The sequence below is a fragment of the Tiliqua scincoides genome, chromosome 10 (assembly GCF_035046505.1).
Source record: "Tiliqua scincoides isolate rTilSci1 chromosome 10, rTilSci1.hap2, whole genome shotgun sequence".
Lineage (NCBI taxonomy): Eukaryota > Metazoa > Chordata > Lepidosauria > Squamata > Scincidae > Tiliqua > Tiliqua scincoides.
In genome coordinates this window covers 21,083,025-21,105,140 of record NC_089830.1, presented here as the reverse complement: position 1 = coordinate 21,105,140, position 22,116 = coordinate 21,083,025, and the positions used below count along the sequence as shown (strand labels likewise).

The following is a 22,116-nucleotide window of genomic DNA, read 5'->3' as shown; positions in this document are numbered from 1 at the left end:
AATATTTTCTTTTGTCTGTCCTAACCCGCCCAACACTCAATTTTAGTGGATGTCCCCTGGTTCTGGTATTATGTGAGAGTGTAAAGAGCATCTCCCTATCCACTCTGTCCATCCCCTGCATAATTTTGTATGTCTCAATCATGTCCCCCCTCAGGCGTCTCTTTTCTAGACTGAAGAGGCCCAAACGCCGTAGCCTTTCCTCATAAGGAAGGTGCCCCAGTCCCGTAATGATCTTAGTCTCTCTCTTTTGCACCTTTTCCATTTCCACTATGTCTTTTTTGAGATGCGGCGACCAGAACTGGACACAATACTCCAGGTGTGGCCTTACCATCGATTTGTACAATGGCATTATAATACTAGCCGTTTTGTTCTCAATACCCTTCCTAATGATCCCAAGCATAGAATTGGCCTTCTTCACTGCCGCCGCACATTGGGTCGACACTTTCATCGACCTGTCCACCACCACCCCAAGATCTCTCTCCTGATCTGTCACAGACAGCTCAGAACCCATCAGCCTATATCTAAAGTTTTGATTTTTTGCCCCAATGTGCATGACTTTACACTTACTGACATTGAAGCGCATCTGCCATTTTGATGCCCATTCTGCCAGTCTGGAGAGATCCTTCTGGAGCTCCTCACAATCACTTCTGGTCTTCACCACTCGGAAAAGTTTGGTGTCGTCTGCAAACTTAGCCATTTCACTGCTCAACCCTGTCTCCAGGTCATTTATGAAGAGGTTGAAAAGCACCGGTCCCAGGACAGATCCTTGGGGCACACCGCTTTTCACCTCTCTCCATTGTGAAAATTGCCCATTGACACCCACTCTCTGCTTTCTGGCCTCCAACCAGTTCTCAATCCACGAGAGGACCTGTCCTCTAATTCCCTGACTGTGGAGTTTTTTCAGTAGCCTTTGGTGAGGGACCGTGCCGAACGCCTTCTGAAAGTCCAGATATATAATGTCCACGGGTTCTCCCACATCCACATGCCTGTTGACCTTTTCAAAGAATTCTATAAGGTTCGTGAGGCAAGAAGCCATGCTGACTCTCCCTCAGCAAGGCCTGTTCATCTATGTGTTTTGAGATCCTATCTTTGATGAGGCATTCCACCATCTTACCCGGTATGGATGTTAGGCTGACCGGCCTATAGTTTCCCGGGTCCCTCCTCTTTCCCTTTTTAAAAATAGGCGTGACATTTGCTATCCTCCAATCTTCTGGCACCGTGGCCGTTTTGAGGGACAAGTTGCATACCTTAGTCAAGAGATCTGCAACTTGCTTCTAACATATTTGAAGAAGCTTTTATTATTCCCCTTAATGTTGCTGGCCATGCGTTCCTCATAGTCTCGCTTGGCCTCCCGTATCACCTTCTTACATTTCTTTTGCCACAGTTTATGTTCCTTTTTATTCTCCTCATTAGGGCAAGACTTCCATTTACAGAAGGAAGCTTCATTCACAGCCTCTCTAACTTGGCTCGTTAGCCATGCAGGCACCCTCCTGGATTTAGTGGAACCCTTCTTTCTTTGCGGTATACACCTCTGCTGGGCCTCTATTACTGTTGTTTTAAGCAGCCTCCATGCACTCTGGAGAGATTGTACTCTTTTTACTCTCCCTTTCAACCTCCTTCTAACCAGCCTCCTCATTTGGGGGAAGTCCGCACGTCGGAAGTCAAGGATTTTTGTTAGAGATTTGCCTGGTATTCTTCCCCCAACGTGCATGTCAAAACGGATCGCAACATGATCACTGTTCCCCAATGGCTCAGTAATGTTTACATCTCTAACCAGGTCCTGCATACCACACAATATTAAATCCAGAGTCACCTGTCCTCTGGTGGGCTCCGTGACTAGCTGCTCTAAGCCACAGTCATTTAGCACGTCAAGAAATCTGGTTTCCTTATCGTGACCAGAACACAAATTGACCCAGTCAATATGAGGATAATTGAAGTCCCCCATGATTACAACCCTGTCCCTCCTTGTCACCTCCCTGATCTGTTTCCTCATTTCAAGGTCCCCATCCAATTTCTGGTCTGGAGGACGATAGCACGCTCCCAGCATTACATCGCTGCACAAGCCTGGTAATTTAACCCACAGAGATTCTACGGTGGAGTCAGACCCACCTTCAATCTCTACTTTGCTAGATTCTATCCCTTCCTTAACATAAACGGCCACCCCACCTCCAACACGCCCCTGCCTGTCCCTCTTGTAGAGTTTATAGCCCGGGATTGCGGTATCCCACTGATTCTCCGCATTCCACCAGGTTTCCGTTATGCCCACTATGTCAATGTTTTCCCTTGTCACCAGACATTCCTGTTCTCCCTCCTTTGCTCGTAGACTTCGGGCATTCGCATAAAAGCATTTGTACACGGAATGCCCTAGGATGGGCTGCTTATTCGCTCCTTTGTCCCCGCATCCTCTCATTGTGCCAAACCGTCTATCACATCCCATCACGCTACCTTTCCCAATTTCTTCTCCTACTCTGCCTTTGTCTTGTTGTTCTCTAACCTCCCCATCCTCATCCCATAGGGATGAAGAGTCCCGAACCGGATGCCCCTCGGCTCCTGTCGGCCTTCCCCCAGGGATCAGTTTAAAAGCTGCTCTGCCACCTTTTTAATGTTATGCGCCAGCAGTCTGTTCCATTCTGGTTCAAGTGGAGCCCGTCCCTCTTGTAAAGGCCCCGCTTGTCCCAAAACGTTCCCCAGTGCCTAACGAATCTAAACCCCTCCTCCCTACACCACTGTCTCATCCACGCATTGAGACCCCTGATCTCCGCCTGCCTAGCTGGCCCTGCGCGTGGAACAGGTAGCACTTCAGAGAACGCTACCTTTGAGGTCTTGGCTTTCAGCTTCCTGCCTAAAAGCCTAAATTTGGCCTCCAGGACCTCCCAGCTACACTTGCCCACGTCGTTGGTGCCGACATGCACCACAGCCGCTACCTCTCCCCCAGCACTGTCTACCAGCCTGTCTAGACGAGAAGTGATGTCCGCCACCTTCGCACCAGGCAGGCAAGTCACCATGTGATCCTCACATCCGTCGCAAACCCCCCTCTCTATGTTTCTAATAATCGAATCCCCCACTACAAGAAGCCCCCGAGCCCCCTCCCGCCGAGGAGTATCCCAAGTGCGTTCGGATACGGGCCCATCCCCTGGAGAAGGGGTCCCCCCTAGGGATTGTTTCCCTCCTCTCCAGGATGACATCCTCCAGTCCCGAGACTTCCCACCCAGGCAGCTGAGGAGCTGCACGCCAGAGGTTGGGACGAAGCCTGATCATCCCCGGAAGTCTCCCCACGGTCCTCCTCTGCCTGCCTGCGCTTCTCCAGGTCGGCCACCAAGGCTTCAAGGGAGCGGACGCGTTCCCTGAGACCCTGGAGCTCCTTGCACCGAGGACACACCCATGACTTACGCCCCAGAGGCATATAATCATACATGTGGCACTCGATGTAGAACACTGGATAGCCCCCACTCTGCTGCTGGCTGTCTAACTGCATACAATCCTGGCCATACAACCTCTGAACGGCCCACTTGGAGGCAGGCTGTGCAGCATGGCCTTTCCCAGTTTGAAGAGACACTTGGCCAACAGTCTGAGGCAAAGAGGCAAAGAAGGAAGGCCCATAGCCAGGGAGACAGACCAGGGACAGACTGCACTTGCTCCCAGTGTGGAAGGGATTGTCACTCCCGAATCGGCCTTCTCAGCCACACTAGACGCTGTGCCAGAACCACCATCCAGAGCGCGATACCATAGTCTTCCGAGACTGACGGTTGCCAACAACAACAACAATAATAATTGTTTCTAGTCAATGCATTTTTTCATATATGGTTGAACATGGTATATGTTGCAGTGCAAAGGGAGTAGAGACCATACACTGAGTTTCATTTAAAAAAAGTCAACCTCATACTGATCACATAGTCCTTACATGCCACCTCCTTGCCTTAGTTGAGATGCATGCTCAATACCACATTGCCTAGTGGTCAGTTTGGCCATTGCCCATTTTAAGATATACGGTGATTACCTAAAGAGGCATCTTTTAAAGCGGTGTCCTCTGATATTCAGCAAGGGAAGAACAAGTGTCCCTTTTTACCCCAGAAAGTTAAGACGGTTAAATGGGTTAAGGTTAAGACGCAAAATGGGAACCTCCTCCACACCTGGACAGATGGTACGTCCAATGGCTTAAAAGGGATCTAGCTGTTGTGACACACTCCGCACGTCCGCAAGTGGTGAGGAGTTCCAGAGGATAGTGCAAGCCAAGCGTCAGCTTCCTTTGGAAGAGAGACCACAGGACTCTTATAGTGTCTTTGGAGTCCTTGGTGAATTGACACATTAAGCGTCAGGTGATGGTGAACAGCATGGAAGCTGCCATACTGAGTCAACTTGGATTGCCAGTAAGGTCCTCAAGGTTTCAGACAGGAATGTTTTTCTCTGTCCTACCTGGAGAGGCCAGAGATTGAAGCTGGGGACTGCTAAGAACATAAGAACAGCCCCACTGGATCAGGCCATAGGCCCATCTAGTCCAGCTTCCTGTATCTCACAGCGGCCCACCAGATGCCCCAGGGAGCGCACCAGATAACAAGAGACGTCATCCTGGTGCCCTCCCTTGCATCTGGCATTCTGACATAACCCATTTCTAAAATCAGGAGGTTGCACATACACATCATGGCTTGTAACCCGTAATGGATTTTTCCTCCAGAAACTCGTCCAATCCCTTTTTAAAGGCATCCAGGCCAGATGCCATCACCACATCCTGTGGCAAGGAGTTCCACAGACCAACCACACACTGAGTAAAGAAATATTTTCTTTTGTCTGTTCTCACTCTCCCAACACTCTATTTTAGTGGGTGTCCCCTGGTTCTGGTATTATGTGAGAGTGTAAAGAGCATCTCTCTATCCACTCTTTCCTTCCCGTGCATAATTTTGTGTGTCTCAATCATGTCTCCCCTCAGGCGCCTCTTTTCTAGGCTGAAGAGGCCCAAACGCCATAGCCTTTCCTCATAAGGAAGGTACCCCAGCCCAGTAATCATCTCAGTCGCTCTCTTTTGCACCTTTTCCATTTCCACTATGTCTTTTTTGAGATGCGGCGACCAGAACTGGACACAATACTCCAGGTGTGGCCTTACCATCGATTTGTACAACTTCTGCATGTGTTTCTGTCTGTGGTCTACAGCCCCTTGTACTAGCCAGGCAGGAAACCCCCTCGTTCCTGCCTTGCAAACCCACATGTTTGCAAAGGACTTTCTAAGACCTTCACGCACCATTCTAGGAAGTGCAGATGGGACTGTAGAACACTGCAAGGCACTTGCTCAACAAAATTCCTGGCTTTTCCAGGCAGAGCTAAGAAAGACCCTTACCTCCTGAGACCACTCTGGGTAGCCACTGCTAATAATGTACTAGACAGGCTAACACTGAGAACACAGAGGGGATGTCTATTCAATGTCATAACTAAAAATAGCCTGTCTGAAACTGCCATTCTCCAGGCCAGTTGCATCTCCTCCCCAACCCCTTCCTCTTACCCCTCTCCTTTCCCAGGAATGACGCATCCTGATGGGAGGGTGAGGTCTGGAAATGAAAAAACAGAGACCACACTAACGTAAATTATTTAGCTTCGGTGTCTCTATTTCAAGGTCCCACAAGTACGTGAGGTCTTGGGGTAAGTGAGGCGGGGCTGGATAAGGCAGGAGCCAGATCTCTGGGATCAGTGGCATATCCGTGTTGGAAGAGGAAGCACAGCCTAGCAGTTAGGACCAGGGACTAGGAGTTCAAAAGGCACCTGGGGGTTTATTCCAGGCTCTGGCGCCAGGGAGGAACAGAGTAGCTGCTGCCCAACACGTGCCCCAAGCAGACACACACTGCCCTTTGGTATGGAGCCAGCTCTGTGTTCCTCCTAAAGTTGTACAACTTCATTGCAAAAAGACCACTTCCTCTCTAAGCAACTTCTCTACAGGAAGCAGCAGTTAATCCTCTGTAACAGCAGGAGAGGGATTTTCATGGATTTTCCTTCTACAATTCCTTGGACTGCTACATCCAGGATCAAACATGAGAATGCTGTCTCAGATCTTTGGGCCACCTGCCTCAGTGTTGTCTACGCAGAAGGGCAAAAGATCTCCAGGATTCCAGACAGAGCTCTCTCTCAGCCTTTCCTGCGGATGTGAGAGGCTGGACCTGGGAATCTCCTGCATAGAAAAACAGGTGCTACAGCAAATCCTCTGAAACCTTGCATGCTCAGGATCTGTGGCATTGCTAGAGGAGTGTGGACCACACTGGGTGATAACACCACTAGTGGCCATAATTGGTATTTTTGAATTATACCATCATGTCATATATCATCTGATGCAGAATTTCATGCAGAATGCAATGAAACAAACCACGTTGAAATGCCTGTATTCTATCAAAAATTATGACCAAAGAACCAGAAAACGCAACTGCCTTATGTAACAAAAAGTGCATTACTTGACTCAATACTGACCAAATAGACTGATTATTCTGAGAGCCAATGAGCCGCTATTATGGCACAGCAGGGAACCAATGAGGTGTTAGTATGAGTCAGCTCTCATTTCCATGCATCAGAGCTAATGCTAGAACTCTTCTTTAGCTGTGTGAGTGACATCAAATTGGCCACTGGTGGGTATTTTTTTTTTTGTTGTTGTTGTTGCTGGTTAGTGCTTTGTTGGGTGACGTATATCATGATATATTAAAATAAATAAACAAAGTTAATGGCACCAGCCCTAGTGTTGCCTCTGCATTTAGGCTTTGTGCAGGATATTGTAATTTATGGTCTGGTATGGGAGGAGGTCCAGCACTCCATCAGGCAACTGGCACACCTGTTCCTGACCTAGGAAAGTAGGAAACAATTATAAGAGATTGGTTCTGAGTGGGAACCCCTGGTCCTTTTCAAGGAGAGGATGAAATAATGGTTCAGGAGAGGGACAATGCAAGAGAAATCTCTACCTCTTGTTCTTTGTCCGGGGACAGTTTGCTTTAATAGTCTGGCCTTCCCTCATTCACAGGACTGCGACAGGTCCCCAGATCTACACAAAAGTAGGCATTGCTGCCTTCTGAGCCATGCCTAGAGGGGGGAAAATTGTATTTCCATTAAAAGTGTTCAGAAACAACCTAGCAAAAGTAGAGCACAATATACGGCATAAAACACTGAGAAAAATGGACAGTAGATCATAACGTGCAAAGCCCTACGTTTGATAACATAGCTGTCTTTGGCTGCAATCCTCACCACGCTTTCCTGAGAGTAAGGAAACTATTGAACAAAGAGAGTAAGGAAACTATTGAACAAAATAGGACTTACTTCTGAGTAGACCTGGTTAGGATTGTGCCCTGAATCATGGAAAATTAAGATAGCTTAAACGACCAAACCAAAGCCTGCAGAGTCGATCAGGCATCTGTAACTTGCGGTCAGACCAACTGGCCGCACTGGGGTGTGGGGCAGCTCAGGAGAGCAGTGGCTGATGACATCATGACATCCTGCCATCCAGGGGGCTGCTTCACTGGTTGGCCCAGAGGGCTGAATGGGCAACATCAGGGCCGCAGAGAGGAATTTTATCAGGGGGTACAAAGTTTCTTTGGGGCCCCTTTTGAGCGTACACATTTCTTTTGTGCTCCTTCCCTTCTCCATTGGATCATAATGTCATATGACCATTGGATCATAAGTTATACAAATTATGTCATAATTTATACAGATATATAAAACTATGTAGACTTACACAAAATGTGAGTGCTGGTCTTCACACAATACATGCAAACATTTTTCTGAGATCCCAGGAAATTTCCAGCTCCCCTTCTTTTGCTCCCAGGCCCCCTTTTTGATCCTGAAACCAGGGCACGATGTAACTCCTGCATCCCCCCCTCCCATGGGCCCTGGTGAGACTGGGAAATGTAAGACCCCAGGAAATTTTTCCTCCAACTTCCTTTGGCTCCTGGGCACCCTTTTAAACCCTGGGACTGGGGGAAGTTAGTTAGTTAGTTAACCTTTATTGGCATTATAAATATTACAGCAGACAACTGACAACAAAGTGGAACAATACAACCGTTATCCACTAGACTAGTTCAGGAAAACTAAATAGAGAAAAAAGAAATAGGGTCTAGAAAGAAAAGGAGCCAGAAGGGACAACCTTATCCTTTCAGTAAAACAGGTGTTAGATGGGAAAAGGTAACTACAAAAATTTTAAAGAAGATTTTATAGAACTAAGGTCCGGCGTTTTTTGTAATATATAGGCCAGGAAACTAGCCACTGAATACGTCAAGGGAGCAATAGAGTCTTCCAACAACTGGGGAAGGGGAGATACCTGAGGGGGGAAATTAGAAATCCAGGATTCTAAATAAATCCTACGATGGGAGTCATGAGAGGGACAAAAAAGCAAAATATGTAAAAGAGTATCCGGGGTCTCCCCACAGAATAAACATAATCGTTTCTCGCGAGGAACTCGCATGAAACGACCATAATGAACAGCTGAGGGAAATATGTTGAGTCTAGCGAGCATGAAGGCTCTCTTCAGTCTAGGATTAGTGAGGTGAAAAAAATAATTTGAAGTGGCAACAACAAATTGAGGAAAAAGACCTAGGGAGAGAGGGGAACAGGTCAAATTAAGAGAATTTTTTAAAGTATTGAATTCAGCTAGGAAAAGGTGGTCTTTGATAATTTTATAAGCTTGAAATAAGTTTAGATCAGCAAGTAATTCTACTGATATGTTAATGGAGTGGAGTTTAGTTTCCACTATTTTAAACCAAATAAAGATATACGGGTCACTCATTAATTCTGTAATTAAAGAGTCAGGGGAAGGAGATAAATGAATCCTTAACCAAAACTTAAAAGTAAAAAGCCAGGCATAAGTGGAGGGAAGGTGTAAACCAAGTTCTAAAAGAATAGTGGGCAACCGTATAAGATTAGGAATACCTAATATCTTTCTAAAAAAGGAAGAAGCAATATGATCCAAATCCTTAGAAACTGCCTGTATCCATATCGGGATACCGTATAATAAATGAGAAATAATTTTTGCTTTAAAAATTTGAATCGCTGCTGGGATGTATTGGTTTCCTGCATTAAAATAAAAATTTGTTATAGCCAAAAGATGAGTAGTTGTTGAAGAAATAACTGACTTTTTATGTTGAATCCATGATAAATTATAGTGAAAATGTAAACCTAGATATTTAAAAGATTTAACTTGAGTGTAAGATTGGGAATTGATTGACCATTTAGAAGGAGCCCAGGAGCGGGAAAAAACCATAATTTTTGTTTTGTTGGCATTAATTACAAGATCATTTGAATGACAATAAACTTGAAATTTGGAAATGAGCTCACGAAGACCGGATTTTGTGAGTGAGAGAAGTACTGTATCATCGGCGTAAAGAAGAATCGGAATTGGCTTTTTATTTATTACAGGAAAGGAATGAGAGGTGGTGGTTAAGCTGGCAGGAAGATCGGCAATGAATAAATTAAAAAGAAGAGGGGCAAGGATGCAACCTTGCCTCACTCCTTTATTGATAGGAAAACTAGAAGAGAGAATATTGGTAAAAGGAAGACGGATTTGACATTTATTATGGGAATGAAGTTGCTGTAACAAAAACAGAAGCCTCTGGTCAATGCCCCAGTTGAGTAACTTTTTCCATAAAAGGGCTCTATTTATCGAGTCAAAAGCACCTTGTAGGTCGATAAAGGCTACATATAGATTTGATTTATGATGTATGGAATATTTCTGGGCTAGAAAAGAAAGTGCAAAGGCATGATCCAGAGTAGAAACACCCTGGCGAAAACCTGATTGTTCGACTCCTGGAAGGTTTTTCAAACGAGCCCAGGATGACAACTTTTGAAGAAGGAATTTGGCATAAAGCTTCTCTATACAAGATAAAAGACTTATAGGACGATAATTTGACGGGGAAGCGGGGTCACCTTTCTTAAAAATTGGAAGAAGAAATGAACAGCGCCAGATATCTGGAAATAGACCTGTAGAATTAATCGTGGTAAAAAGAGAAGCCAGGGGAGCAGCCCACCAACCAGGATTAGTAAGAAGAATTTCATTGATGATAAAATCTGGGCCGGGGGCTTTGGCTGATTTTAAGGAAGTTATGAGTTTATAAATTTCCAGTGGGGAAACCGATGGCCATTCAGGGACTTTTTGGAGATCAATATTAGGGATAGGGAGGGAAGAAGAATAGAAAATTTTGGAAAAATAATCTGTCCACGTGGCTTCTGGAATGTCAGAGTAGATGACAGGGGTTGGATGACTTGCCCTAGTAACTGCGTCCCAAAAAGTTTTATGGTTTTTGGAAATAATGGCTTGATGGAGAATGGACCACTTCCCAAGGGCAAAAAGATGTTGTTTTTCCTGGAAATACTTTCGGCAGGCGGTCCGTAGTTGAAAATAATATTGTAAATTGTAAGAAGATGGATTATTCCGAAAAAAAAGAAAAAGGGTACGCACCTGCTTTTTTAATTTCCAACACTCCTCGTCAAATCATGTGTTTTTTGTAAAACGAGGAGGATTACTTGGGCTAGCCATCCTCAAGTGATCTACCAAGGAAGAGATTATAACTTGGAAAGCTTCAATCACATCAGTAGTGGCCCGAGAGGCAAATAATAAACGCAATTGGGAGTTAGTTTCAGGTGCCTGAGTCCACTGGGACAGGGCTTGCTCCGCAGCTGGTGACCATCTATAGGGACGGCTTGGATTGGGGAGAGAAAGAGAAGAGACAAGGGAATCAAAAGGAATATTAAGAATAAGTGCAACTGGCAGGTGATCACTCTCAGAACGGGTGCAGACACAGAAATCTGATAAAAGGGGCAGGAGGGCGGGAGAAACTAGGGCATAATCTATTACACTAGCACCTCTTGGGGAGAGGTGGGTAAAATCGCCTGGAATGTCACGGCCTTTTGAGCCATTTAGAATAAAGACGTTAAATGAAATACATAAACTTATAAGATGTGGGGCAAAACTATTTATTACAGAGTCTTTGGAAGACCTTGAGGTTTGAAACCAAGGGGGGATAAGGTCATCGGAGTACCAGTTCATCTGCTGGGCAAGTGTAAAATTAGAAGGGCCAATTCTAGAATTAAAATCTCCAGAAATAATCATAAAAGCATCAGAATATAAGTTAGAAGCACGGGATATAGTGTTATCAAGATCTAACCAAATGTCGGATGGGGCAAGTTTAGCTGGAGGTATATATACATTAAAAAGAAGAATTTGAATATCTTTAAACTGAATTAATATAGTTTGAAAATAAGGAGAATTCGAATCTAACTGAGAAACTAAACAAGAAAGGCCAGATTTAACAAAACAACAAAGTCCCACACAAGGTCTCCCTAGGGCATTCTTCCTAAATGCTGGGGTCACAAAAGAAGTATACCCATGTAGGGACAGTGGGACCAACGACCATGTCTCCTGAAATAAAATAAAATTAAACTTTTTAATAAAAGCTTGGAAGTCCTTATCTGAGCTTTTAGATGACCAACCGGAAATGTTCCATGAGATCAAAGTGAAAAGAGTGGAAGAGGAAGGGGTTAGGGAAGTTGGTTCTAGTCAGTGCTTAGAGGATGTGGAGAGAGAACCATCAGAATGATCCTTTACAAAGGTAAAATCGAAATTTAAAGGAGGAGGGAATTGGGATGTAGCGTCTACCAATACAAAGGGTTCAGAGGGAAGGGACTTAGAAACAACACAAACACTATTCCCTTCCCTTCCACTATTGCAAACTCCTAAGTCCTATGACCAGTCGAGACTCACTCACTCGACAGCTGTTTCTCTCTGTTCCAATGACCCCCTTTCTCTCTGTCCCTCCTCTTCTCCTATATCAACCCAATTACCCCTTTCTCCTACTAACTCAACAGAAGTGGACCAGCAATCCTTACCCACTGTTACTGGTCCAACTAAGTCTATTAATCAACACCTATTTCCTGTTTGTGTTGACTGGGGGAATTGTATGATGGAATGCTCTGATATGTAAACTGGCATTTGAACCTCAACATAGTTGTCACTAGGTTCACCACTCTGAGAAGAGAATTTCGCATCTGGGGTGCGAGAAGCAAAAAGGCCCTTTTTGCTCCCTTTCTAGCCTTTGACATCCGTTGCAGCTTGAATCACTGAGTTGGGGGGAACCCACAAGGAGATTTAGGACAGACAAAAGAAAATATTTCTTTACTCAGCGTGTGGTTGGTCAGTGGAACTCCTTGCCACAGGATGTGGTGATGGCATCTGGCCTAGATGCCTTTAAAAGGGGACAAATTTCTGGAGGAAAATTCCATTACAGGTTACAAGCCATGATGTGTATGTGCAACCTCCTGGTTTTAGAAATGGGCTCAGTCAGAATGCCAGATGCAAGGGAGGGCACCAGGATGAGGTCTCTTGTTATCTGGTGTGCTCCCTGGGGCATTTGGTGGGCCGCTGTGAGATGCAGGAAGCTGGACTAGATGGGCCTATGGCCTGATCCAGCAGGACTCTTCTTATGTTCTTATGGTCTTATAGTCCAGCCCCGTGCCTGTAGCAAGAGATCCTCCTAGACCATCTCCAGTCAGGTACCTGTCAAGCCTCTTAGATCTCTGGTGAGGTAGAATCTACCACCTCCCTCAGCAATGTGTTCCACTGCCGAACCATCCCTACTGTCAAGAATTTCTTCCTGATGTCCAACTGGAATCTCTTCTCTTGCGGTTTGTCCCCATTGGATCTAGTTCTCGTAGCTGTAGTTGAGAAGGGACTCTGTCATACAGAAGTCATGCACAAAGTCACCTCAAGAATTATTGCACCCTGTATTTTGCAACGTATAATGAATTTCCTCTTGGGTTTGCGTATTTGGGTTGGTATCACAAACCAATAAATAACTGGTTCAGTACCAGAACAAGGAACTGTTGGAGAAACAAAAAAAATAATCAGTTGTGCAACCAAGGAGTTGCATAAGGAATAAAATAAATTCTCCAGAACACCCATAAATTTAACCATCATTCATATTCAGTTGCAATAACAAGGCAAGGCAAGACTAGCTGTTTAGCAAACGATCCTAGAAGAAAGGCAGAGCTGGTTTTCCCCTCCCTTGATTCATTTCCTGGTGTCCTCCTCGAAAAAGAGAGCAGATTTCCACCCAAAACTGACTTTTGTTTTGCTTGTTCCTGCGATGAACTCAGAGTGTCCCCTTTGCCTGATAGATGGCTGGGAGGAGATGCCAAAAAAAGAAGCAAGAGACATCACAGCCCCAGTATGAAAAGGAGAACCTGGTGGACCAGTGTGAGGGCAAGGATCAAGAGCTCTGATCACCCATTCCAGCATCTCCTCTTCAAGGTTACCTTCACCTGGTAAGTCTATGCACCCTCAGATCTGGAATTTCAAAGGACTCTCAGTTCTTGCTACCGCAATATGTTGACTACTGCATTTTTAAGAAATTTATCTGGTGCTAAAAGGTTTGGGAACCACTGCCCTAACCTGTTTTTCATGTCATATCTAGGTAGTTCTGGCCAGATCATCCTTCCATCTCCAGCCTTGAGCACCTTCTGTCTTCTGCCATGCGATGTCTCCTAGGCTGTTGCCTTTTCTGTTTTCTCCTAGCCGCAGGTGAGGATACCTGTATTAACAACCTGGGGAGATGCCGCAAATTCTGGGTTTCATGGGAGCAATGGCCTTAAGAACATAACATAAACATAAGAACATAAGAACAGCCCCACTGGATCAGGCCATAGGCCCACCTAGTCCAGCTTCCTGTATCTCACAGAGGCCCACCAAATGCCCCAGGGAGCAATAACAAGAGACCTGCATCTTGGTGCCCTCCCTTGCATCTGGCATTCTGACATAGCCCATTTCTAAAATCAGGACATTGCACATACACATACACATGCCTTGATGGAGAGGATGTAATTCCTTGAAGAAATTGTAACAAAGACTCTCTTTTTTTTCCTTCTCTAGGCACCTGTCTTAAGTGCGAATTCTGTACCGATGTGGGCAGGAACTGCACTGGGGTCATGAAAACATGCACTGCGGAGGAAGATACCTGCATTATAAGACAAGCAGTACTTCCTATGTATGTGGTTTCGAACAAGAGTGGGCAGAAATTAAGTTGTGATCAACCAGTAGATTGGGTTCTTATTTTGCTATGTAAATAGCATTGTGAACTACTGTTTGTTGAACAGCAGCATATAATGGCAATGATAAAAGATGTGCAAAGATTGCCAGCTGCCAGTTGTTTGAGAATAGCAATGACAGGAAAGCTCTCCCCCCTCTGGAAAATTAGACTGCTAGAATGACGTTTGGAGGAAAACCAGGCATGGATTTGAGCATGCAGTTCAATGCAGACCAGGTCTGATACGAAGTAAAGTTGCTGGGCTGAGCAGGTGCACACCCTGTTCCTATCCCAGATTGCATGTCCACCCCCCCCCCCGGCACTATTTGATCCTGTATGTCTGAAGCCTGCCCCCTCCTGGCCTAATAAGAAAAATAGAGAACCCAGAGCTAATGGTTGGCAACCTTCAGACTCGAAAGACTCTGGTATAAGCCTACAGCACCCAGTATTCCCAGGCGGTCTCCCATCTAAGTACTAACCAGGAGCATGAGGGATGATTGAATCCAAGGTGCAGAGGCTTGATGGTGGAGCTTCTTTGCCTCTCTGCCTTATAACAAAATCAGCATAAAGTCTACAGGAAAGTGAGCATTGTGTAATATTATTATTTTATTTGCATATGTTTTGCCCCACTCAATAAGAGAATCCCTGCTAATAGCCCATGACTTATAAGGAGCCTGGAAAACCTCATTTCCTGAGACTCCCATTTGGAATTTATGCCCTTTCCCCTTTCATCCTCTTTCCTGTTTATGCAGCTTCAACAACAGCAACGTACATCGGAAAGGACTGTGGCCGATCCAGCGAATGCAATATTGGCATCAGGGAGGTGGATTTTGGAAACAGTGGCAGAGTGAGGCTGAACAGGGTCTGCTGTACCGGAGATGCATGTAAAACAGCCTCAGCTCCAGGTATGGATGTTCAGCAGCTTTAGAAACTTGCCCAGCTGCCTTCATACCCTGAATCCGATTCACATGCCGAGTCAAAACATCGGATCAGCTACTTAAGTATTGTTGACCCTGACTAGGAGCCTTTACAGGATGTGCCAACCTCTTTCCCTTTCACTCTTTGGAATGGAAGAAGGGGGCAGAGAGGGAGAGGAAGTGTGAAGGAGAGTCTCATCTGGCCTCCCAAACTGGAAGAAATTGTTGATGATGTAACTGGCAATGAGGATGATTGCCAGTTAGTTCTGATGGTACTTCCAATAGATAGACCAAGTAAAGTGGTACGTCATCAGCAGTTACTTCCAGGTTGGGAGGCCGGACCTGGCATGACAAACACTGGTAAGAGGCCCAGGGCAGGCGGGAGTGCATGAAAACTGTGCACAGGAATCCTGCTCGCCAAACCAAACCTCTTACCACAGTTTGTCACGTTGTTGTCTCACTGCTGGGCAGCAGGTGACTGAGGTGCCATGCGTACCACTGGACACCTCCTTCCGTACCACCGGTTGAGAAATGCTGCTCTAGTCCACCACTCTACTCTCCTCCACATTTCTTATTCTGCTCTGCTTCCTTCTTCCTCTTCCAATCCAGGAAGTGGAAGGAGAAGGAGTGGAGAAGATAGACAGAGCTGGGCAGCCCTCTGCATCCTCCTCCGTTGGCCTCGTGGATGAGCCAACACTCGTCATTTGTAGTTGAAGGGAAAGATACACTGCAATTACTGAAGGGTTCTTTGTGTGACATTCCAGGGCTGAGACTTGGCCTTGGAGACAGGTGCTGGGTTACACCCTGGAGTGTCCGGATGACAATTACACCTAGGTGACCATCTGTTTTCAGTATATAAATACTGTTAATAATAATAATTTTCATTCACAGTGCTGCCACCTCTAGACACCGAATGGCTTCCAGTGTCCTAGCTGCCTTGCAATGTTTTCAACAGAATGTGACGCAAGCCCTGTGGCCTGCACTGGATTCAACACCCTGTGTATTGAGCTGGCTGGGAAACTATCTTTCCGTAAGTTGATTTTTTATCTATTGGGGGGGGGGGCACGCGAAGGGCCATATTTCTTTCCTCCTGTCCCTCCAGTGAGCTCTGGGGGAGAGGGGTCCATAGGACGATCCCCACTGTTCGTGCAACAGCCCAGTGAAATAGTTGGGTTGACGGAGTGAAAAATCTCCCAGTGAGTTGTCATGGATGATGGGCAGGATTTGAACCCACATCTCCCTAAAGCAGGGTAAAATCCAACATTCTAAACCACACCGGCTCATCTCATGATATATTTATGATGTCCATCTCTTAGTTAATACAGACAGGAGCGGTTCACAATAATCCTTTTCTTTAAGAGCCCCCAGATGTGGCTGCTTCCCCTTGTGCAGTGCTTGGTGCTCCAAATGCCACCTCCTCTTCTGTTATGGCACACTGGCTGCTGCCTCTGTGGCTCCTTCTCTTTCACCCACTTCCTCAATTTGCAATAGAACAGAAGAAATGCTGAGAACAGGAGAGTGGCAGACTAGAGTGGCAGAGACAGTCTAGTCCTCACTGCTCCACACTTCCTCTTTCACTTCATTCCTCTCTTCCATTGCAAATCCAGGGAGTGGGAGAGAAAGGAGCAGTGAAGATGGGTGGAGCCAAATGGCAGTCTGAAGTAGGTGGCAGGAATCCCCTTCAATCTGCCACTAGAAGCTGGGGGGGGGGGACACTGTCAGCAACAGGATGCTGGACTAGATGCACTCAGGATGCTGGACTAGATGGACCAGGATGCTGGCCTGATCCAGCAGGGATGTTCTTATGACTAGCCCTAGAGGAGTACTACTGATGCCTTGATTCTGACCACCATCTTGGTTTTTTCTGCAGGTCAGTGGAGCATGGACATCGCCATGAAGGGCTGTGCTAATGAAGCAATCTGTCACAATTTAAAAGCGGGTCTCCACGCCTTCGGAGGGGAAAGTGCAGATCTATCCATGGCCAAATGTACCCCCGCCTCCGGTGCTTCCAAGACAGCTCCGTAACCAGCTGGTTCCTCCACCCCAGAAGTTCTGGACCGCAACATGCCCTTCCCATCCGGATGAGCTACCCTATCCTGTTTGATTCCACCCTAATTGAAGACATCCCACTGAGATAGTTTTCCCTGCCATGGAACAGAGAGCGAGAGAGATGTAGATCCCCCCCCCCAAGAATCTACTCAATAAAAGTAACTGAAAAATCAGCTCCCTATTCATATTTTATTTTCATTGACGATCTGCTCTGGGGAAACGACCTTGGAGTGTAATACCCTCTATCCAGTGGCATAGCTAAGGTGGGGCTGGAGCTACAGGGCCCTGGGTACCACACCTTGAAGGTGTCAAGTGACCAAGGATACCTTCAAAACAGAGGGCACAATCCTATCCTGCGCTGGAGCAGGCAAGCCAGGAGCATTGCACTGTATCTAGCGCAGGAAAGGAGCCAAGGCAGCTCAACCAGAGGCAAGGGGAAACTTTTCCCCTTACCCCTGGGTAAGGCGCCTTTGACCTAATGGGTCTCCTCGGACTTGTGCCACCTCCTCAGGTAGCACAAGTCCGAAGAGAGCGGAGCGGCTTTAAGTCACTCCGTTCTCCCCGGGAACGGGAGTTGGGATCCAGCATAACATTTTGTGGTCTGGCTCCATTCAAGAGCTAAAAAAATTAGTAGAGGGGGCCCTGCAAAATTAGAAGAGGCCCTGCAAAAGTGTTTCCAATTGGGCCCTGCAGCTCCTAAGGCCAGCCCTGTATGGCACCACAATTTATAGGATTTTGTTCACCATCCTGCCAGATGTCCATTGTATGCAATTGTCTTTCATGCAGTTCAGGAACTCAGATATTTCCATCCAATAAACTTCTATAAGACTCAGGGTGAGGCTGTTTCAAAAAGACCATCAATGCCCTGTAAATCAAACCATCTCCCTATCTTAAAACCATTTAAACAGGATTTTCGCTTGCAATCCAGAATGCAATGATCTGAGCTTGGCCACATGGCGGCAGTCAACACAACAGCTTTCCTGAAACGGGTTTCTACTTACAAGCGATTCCCTGGATGACCCCGTCTGACCTTTTTGCAAAATGACCAAAGCTTTTTATGATGTTTATTCAATGAGAAAAGCTGCTGAGATTATCCAACTGCCTACTGTGTTGCTCAACCAAGTCGGGAGGCCAGCATTGCCAGTGCTGATAAAGATCCCTTATATGCATAGAAACAGACCATAGGTTCACTGTCCAGGATTGACTAATAGCAGACCTTCAAGGTTGAAGACAGGGGGTCTTTCCTGGTCTTGGATTGTAGGAGATTGAACGTAGAATGAGCCTCAAGAACATAAGAACAGCCCCACTGGATCAGGCCATAGTTCCATCTAGTCCAGCTTCCTGTATCTCACAGCGGCCCACCAAATGCCCCAGGGAGCACACCAGATAACAAGAGACCTCATCCTGGTGCCCTCCCTTGCATCTGGCACTCTGACATAGCCCATTTCTAAAATCAGGAGGTTGCACATACATATCATGGCTTGTAACCCATAATGGATTTATCCTCCAGAAACTTGTTCAATCCCCTTTTAAAGGCATCCAGGCCAGATGCCATCACCATATTCTGCGGCAAGGAGTTCCACAGAAGACAAAGAAGGTGTCTCACCACTGAGCTAGATGCCCTTCCTTTAAGCACAATCAGCTCACATCGTGCACACTTTTCACTGGAGCATTAGTGTCCCTCCTTTAAAGTGCCCCTATGCCCCTCCTTTACAGAAACAGACATTTGACCCCTCCCCCAAACTAATGCACACCCCACTCTGCGAGAACATGACCTGGAACACCACCTGAAGGGAGAACATAGCCCACAACCAGTGCAGTTGCTACAGTAAGGCCTCTTAAGGGAGACCAGTCACATAAATGAGGGGCACCAGAGGACCCTTAGCTGAGGACAACACTTTGCCAGCTGGGCTTGCATAAATGCCCCTGCTTAAACCCATTTCTCCCTGGGGTGAAAACATATCTCATGGTTGCCCAGACACTTTGCCCTTGTCCGGTTTAGCTGTAAGGAACCTGAGCTGCTCCTAAAACTCAAGATAAGTCACGTGTCAATGTTTCAGAACAGCAAGAAGACAGACAAGGAGTGAAAAGGCAACCACAGAAAAACCGGTACAGTCAATTCTCAATTTCCTCTAGATTTGGGTTCCTGGAAAACCTGCGTTAATGGATACTGAATCAGTGAGCCTATGGGGGAAATAGGATTCCAGGGAATTCACTTCACCATGCACTCTATGAACTTTATGAACTTGAATCTTAACTTGAAGTCTAGGGGCTGGGTGATAGTGATAGCTCATTAGCATCTCCAACATCTGATGCTTCCTCCTCCATGCTGGTTATCCCTCAACTAGTTGGCCAACAATGACACCTCTGAGTGAGCAGTGGAGAGGGGATTGCTTCACCTGTCCTCCTCTTCCTCCACCTGTGTCTTGGCTCCTTCCCTGGGTTTGTCCCAGTCCCACAGCAGCCCTCAGGTAGCCTACCAGACCTCTCATGGTGGTTGGGGAGTGGGAGGTGGGGCTGGAACCTGGTTGTTATGCCCAATCCCAACTCTGTTCCCCGAGCAGTGCAGAGTGGCTTGAAGCCACTCCATTCTCCTCAAACTTGTGCCACCTCCTGAGGTGGCGCTAGTTGGAGGAGACCCATTGGGGCCTTGGTAGCTTACCCAGGGGTAAGGGAAAGAGTTTACATAAGAACAGCCCCACTGGATCAGGCCATAGGCCCATCTAGTCCAGCTTCCTGTATCTCACAGCGGCCCACCAAATGCCCCAGGGAGCACACCAGATAACAAGAGACCTGCAAGGCTTCCTGGGAATTGTAGTTAAGAACATAAGAACAGCCCCACTGGATCAGGCCATAGGCCCATCTAGTCCAGCTTCCTGTTTCTCACAGCGGCCCACCAAATGCCCCAGGGAGCACACCAGATAACAAGAGACCTGCAAGGCTTTCTGGGAATTGTAGTTAAGAACATAAGAACAGCCCCACTGGATCAGGCCATAGGCCCATCTAGTCCAGCTTCCTGTATCTCACAGCGGCCCACCAAATGCCCCAGGGAGCACACCAGATCACAAGAGACCTGCATCCTGGTGCCCTCCCCTGCATCTGGCATTCTGACATAACCCATTTCTAAAATCAGGAGGTTGGAGTTTCCCTTGCCTCCAACTGAGCCACTTCTGGCCGCAGTCTTGCGCTAGAAACAACGCAAGCCTCTTAACCTGCCTGCTCCAGCGCAAGATAGGATTGCTCTGAAAGTGATTCAAATTAATGTTGCACCTAAATAAATGTCCGTGGCCGTAAAGAGCAGCTGCTGTTAGATGCACTTTATAACTCCTGTAATCTCTCCTTGTTGATCTTTAGCACTGAAGAAATTACACCACCCTTGACCCAACCCACAGGGGTGGCTGCGTTCAACTCCCAGGAGTCAGCTTGAAAAGTCAGCTGTTGAAATTCAGCTGCTCGTCTGATAGATTTCCTCCTGCTGGTTTGCTTTAGTCCTGCAAAGAGGGCCACATTTGCTATGAGAATGAAAGACTTGCTGCCCCGTCATTACGGCATTGTCCAGCAACAGTGCTTATGGCAGAATAAAGCCATAAATCCACATGTCTGTTGATGTGGCAGTACTGTCCGGGTCCAAGCTGTGTCACAGACATCTTGTGGAACTTGGCTTCGGGCAATAGATTCCCAGGAACTTTCAGGCGGCAGTGAAATGAACTACATCATCCTCTCGAGGACTCGGGAGCGAGTCAAGCCAAAGGACAAACTCAGCGTCTGTTTATTTGAGCTCGCCAGTGTCCATAAACTGTGGCCCGGACACTCCTTTTCGTGTCAAGAGACCTTATGGGTTTCATTGCATGAATCATGGCCTGAGGCAGCAGAATCTAAACCTTGCAGAAGACATGTAATAAAGCTGTTGGCAGGGAAAGCTGCATTTTATTACAACAGTCTTTCCTGGAAAATAACAAAGCACTGTGGGACGGCAGGCCCAAGACTAAGGCCATGCTCATGTTGCAATGGAAAAGTTGGGGGAAGTGTGGGGGAGTTGAGAGGGCTGGTCCCCCACTCTCTTCACACTTCCTTTTCTGCTCCATTCCTCTCTTCTTTTTCAAAGCCAGAGTACAAAACGCCAGGTTTTTTTTTTTGGGGGGGGGGGGGGGGATAATATTTGCTACACCATCTCCAAAGCTGGGAGGCAGTGGCAGATTCTTGGGGCAAACCCCTTCAGTGTACTCAGTGGTGTCACTAGGGTTTGCCTCACCCATTGCCTGCACCCCTATGATGGACCTCCTCCCATGCCGTCTTTTGGACAACGCCTCAGGAAGTGGGTGGGTTTTTTACTATAACTTTTGATAGAATAGAGCAGTGTTTCTCAAACTGTGGGTCGGGACCTACCAGGTGGGTCGCGAGCCCATTTCAGGTGGGTCCCCATTCATTTCAATATTTTATTTTTAATATATTGATGCTGCCATGGTATGTGACTTGGTTGGCAACCTTCAGTCTCGAAAGACTATAGTATAAGCCTACAGCACCCGGTATTCCCGGGCGGTCTCCCATCCAAGTACTAACCAGGCCTGAGCCTGCTTAGTTTCTGAGATCAGACAAGATCAGGAGATAGTGTTCAGTATAGGGATATGGTTGGCAACCTTCAGTCTCGAAAGACTATGGTATAAGCCTACAGCACCCGGTATTCCCGTGCAGTCTCCCATCCAAGTACTAACCAGGCCTGACCCTGCTTAACTACCGAGATCAGACGAGATTGGGCATGTGCAGGGTAACAGTGGCTGCGGTATGTGACTGCATTTGGAGAAATGTTACAGACCTGTTCTTTGAATAAGCTGCTTTTAACAATGATAGTAAATGGGACTTAATCCTGGATAGGACTGCAACCTAGGATTGTTAAAAAATTTCCTGCTTAATGATGTCACTTCCGGTCATGACATCGTTTCCAGTGGGTCCTGACAATTCTAAAAAGTGGGTCCTGGTGCTGAATGTGTGAGAACCACTGGAACAGAGATATTTCGACACAGTTTGTTGCATGTTGATATATAACATGATAGCATTATTCAAAAATACCAAGATTTTAAAAGTTTTGGCCAGTAGTGGTGTCACCCCACACCCTGTGCACAACA

At 46.5% G+C, this 22,116-nt stretch overlaps 1 pseudogene; it reads right to left on the bottom strand.

Moving 5' to 3' along the window:
* Window positions 1-21,656: 21,656 nt before the first annotated feature.
* Window positions 21,657-21,776, bottom strand: LOC136662038 (5S ribosomal RNA; annotated as a pseudogene).
* Window positions 21,777-22,116: the final 340 nt, after the last annotated feature.